The sequence below is a fragment of the Suricata suricatta genome, chromosome 11 (genome assembly GCF_006229205.1).
Source record: "Suricata suricatta isolate VVHF042 chromosome 11, meerkat_22Aug2017_6uvM2_HiC, whole genome shotgun sequence".
NCBI lineage: Eukaryota > Metazoa > Chordata > Mammalia > Carnivora > Herpestidae > Suricata > Suricata suricatta.
In genome coordinates, this window is record NC_043710.1 from 1,534,577 (window position 1) to 1,538,535 (window position 3,959).

The window sequence follows — 3,959 nt, forward strand, 5'->3', positions numbered from 1 at the left end:
ACCAGCAAATACTACGCCTCGAGCGCGTCCCCCACCCCGTCTCCCCCGCCAGAGTCTGCAGGCCCCCCGCGGGCCCCGAACTCCCAACAGGGGCTCAGTGCGCCCCCCAAGACGCAGTGCGCCCCCCTCCACCGCCCTCCGGGCTCTGTCAGCAAGTCTCCGGGGCGACCCCTGACACCTGAGCCGCGTCATCAGGTCCCGCGTGAAACCGTCGGGTACCCTCATCCCATCCCACGCGTAGCCCGCTATCCCCAGAGCTGTTGATGGTCCGCACGCGCAGCGCGCGCCGTGGGGAGGAGGGCGTGGCCTCGATGAAGGCGCGGCCGTCCGGGAAGCGCGCGAGACCCCCTGGGGGCAGCACGCGCGGCGCCACCACTCCCCCACCCCGCGTCCCGGGGGGGCGGGGGCCGGGGTCTCAGCCAATCGCCGGCCGCCTGTCGGGCCAATCGCGGAGGGCGCAGCTCCACGCCCGCCCCCGGGAAAAAGCGCGTACACCGGGCGCGTGGCTCCCGGAGCGGCGCTACCCCTGCTGGGTGCTGCGTCCGCTCCCCGCGCCTCCGGGGCGGACCGGCTGCCTGCGGGCACACTTGCTCCCTGGCCGCCCACCTACGTATTCCTCTGCGGGCTGAGGGAGAGGGTGATGCGCCCTGGGGCAGGGCGGCAGTGGAGGAGTGGCGTGCTGGGGTGGGGCGTTCAGGCTCCTGGGACGCCTTCCACCGTCCCCGCATGCACACCCCTTCCTTTGCCTGTGGTTTCCATGTCCCCCCAGCCTTGCGGAGGCTGGAAGTGGAGCACTCGGATGGGCGTCAGCCTGGCCCCGCAGCGCCTTCCCTTTCACATGTCCGCCCTCCCCATGTTCTGCCTCTCTGCCCTCCCCCTCTTATGCTCCTGTCCGCCTACCCTTGGTGCCGACCCGCTGTCGTGGTCCTCACTCCGTTTTCCTCAGTGCCATCCCTCTGGCTTCAGGCCCCTGACCCTGGCTGGGATCTCCCTCCGCACCCCACCAGGCACTGAGACCGGGCTGCCAGGGGAAGACGGCAGGGCAGAGCCTGGTCTCCCAAGGGACGAAGGACAAGAGAGTTTCTCCCTGGCGGATGCGGAGACAATCTAGGGACAAAGACCACGGAAGTGTGCACAATGGGCCCTCAGTGGGAGGGAGGGTTTGTTCTGCCCCACGGCAGGGGAATGCCCGCCAAGTGGCTGCGCCCTCAGGAGGCCACGGCTCTGATGGGTTTTGCGCAAGGTGACCAGGTCCCACTGGGCCAGGGCTGTTGGGACAGAGTTCTGCCTGGAGCCACTTGTCATCTGGCTGGGGAGAAGCCCTGGATTCCTCCCCAGGGAGCCACTGGGGCCCTGCGGTGGCTGCTGGCTCCAGTCACTCTGCAGGACCTCCTGGCAATGGCGGTCGGCTCAGCCTTCCTGCTTGGGGGCGGGACCTGGAGGCTAGTACCTGCCTGGAGCCAGGTGGGGACCCGCCTCACTGGTCTTAGGAGGAAGCAGACTCGGGGGACTCTGGGGACTCTCCGGCCAGTGCAGCAATCCAGGGAGAAGTCAGGGCCCCAACTCTGACTCCGTGTGGCTCACCCTTCCTCCCAGCCCAGGACAGGAGTCTTGGCTCATCCTCTCTCCCGCCCTCCCACCCACCTGCCCTTCCCTGACAGTCCGCAAACCCCAGCCAGAGACAAACGCCCTGTCAACGCTAACAGGGAGACCCCCAGAGTCCTGAAGTCGGGTTCTTGACTTGTGCTCCGCCTCAGGGGCTGGGGGACCCTCACCTACCTGTCCCCAGGCAAACAACTGCCCAGGTTCTGGTCGCTTTTCCAATGATTTCTGGGGGTGCCTCTGCTGGCTTGGCCTGCCGGCGGCTGGGTGGCCAGCTCTCCGTGTGGCCCTCACCCTGCCCTTCACAGCTGCGCTCCGACCACCGGAAGACCACCTAGGAGTGCGGGGTTTCTTTCTGACTTGGTGCAGTGGTTTCAAAATGGACTGTGGTGATGGCCGCAGCAGGCTGGGCGTGCGCTAAAAACCACCTCAAATGGGTGAGCCGTGTGGTGTGTGGATTATATTGTGATCAAGCTGTTAGGAAACTTGGAAACACAAGCACACTGCCCTGTCAGGGCTGGCTCACCCACTCCTGGGCGCTGCCCACTCGAGTCTCCATGCCCGACAGAGGGTGGAGCTCAGTAAACCCAGCCCTCTTCCCCCCAGCCCTGGGCGCCAGCCATTCGACTCTGTGTCTCTGTGAACTTGACTGCCTAGGTCCCCGTACGTGCAGGGTCCTCTCTGCCCGCCTCACTCGGCACCACGTCCTCCAGCTCCACCCACGTCGTGGCAGGAGTCAGCGCCCTGCTTGGTGTGGACGGACCCCAGCTGTTTGTCCGTTCGTCCGTCGTGGACACGTGGGTGCTCCCAGGTTTTAGCGGGTGTGAATGACGCTGCTGTGGACGAGTGTGCAGGCGTCTCTTCGAGACCCTGCGGTCGCTTCTCGTGGGAGGGGGGCGTCCACAGGTGGGATTGCCGCTCACACGGCAGTTGCACGTGGAGTGTCCCGGGGAACGTCCACACCGTGTCCACGGCCGCCGCACTGTCTTACATTCCCGCCAACGGTGCGGGAGGGTTTCTGATTTGTCCCCTTCCTCACCTACTTTCTGGGGTTTTCATACGTTTTTGATGGGAGCTAATGAGTGTGCATTTTATTTTGTTTTTTGGCCACCTACAAATGTGAAAACTGTCCTCAGCTTGCGGGCAGTAGGCAAGAAGCTGCCTTTGGCCACGGTTTGCTGAGCCCTACTGGCACCGGGCCCCTCTGCGGCCATCCTGCAGGCTCCTCAGAGTCAACTGCCCGCACGCTGAGCTGTCTCTCCCCGAGCCCCTTACTGTGCCTGGTGCCCTCCCCGGTCACTGCTCAGTCAGCAGTAGGGGAGCCACCGCCTTGTCCCTCATTCTCTAGTGTCCACCAGCCCTGCCACGTCCCCAGCCACGGCGCCGTCTGCCCTCAGATGCTGCCGCCGCCTCCAGCCCCGGCCCCTGGGTTCTGGCTTTACCTCCTCCCGTCTGTCCACAGCCTCGGAGCGGAGTGACCTCACAGAGGCGAGTTGGAGCACGCCTTGACCCTCGGGATGAAGTCCCGGCTCCTGTGCACGTTGCCTCCACCCGCCGCGGGGCCCCCCGTTCACCTCTGACGTCCCTTCACCTGGAGGCCTGCCCGGACCCCTCACGCCCTGCACGTCACATCACACCCGGTACTAGTACCCTGCGCACACCAGCAAACACCCGGGAAGATCACTCTTCCCTGATGTTTAATATCCTAAATACTGGGAAGTGAACTTCAGCTCTTAGGATATAAAGTCAATATAACTTATGCTACATGATCAGGGGACAAGAGAGGAAAGAAAGCAAAGACACACACACATTCATAGAAGAATCAGGAGGAAATACGACAATTACAGCGCTCGTTTCTGTAAAGCCCGGGAGGCCCTGTGGTCATCAGAACGCCCTTCTTCCACGGCCCACTCTGCCCCCAGCAAGCACCCAGCCGGCTGTGCTTCCTAACCTGGTGCAGCGACCCCACACCTCCTGCCTGAGGGTCTGGACCATTACTAGTCCTCCCTGGGTTGGGTGGACCTAGTCCCAGGGGTGCTACTAAGAGACGCCCCATCGTCTCTGCCAGACCCACGCTTCCCTCCTCCCCGCTGTGGGGCAGCAGTCCCTGTGCCCTTGGCTGTCAGGATCGATCCCCCCACCGACAACGCCACACCTCCCTTCTCTGCCTGTTGGCTCAGGGACAGGAGGGCCTGAGGGGCCCGGTGGCAGTCTGATCTGCCGGGTCAGTGGGGTCGCTGCTGTGTCTCCTGATGGACGGAAGCGTCCCTCTGCGGCTGAGACCCTAGGTCACAGGGGCGGGACGCAAACAATTTGCTAGCGGGTCACTAGGGGCAGTAGTGAGCGGGGCCCCTGCC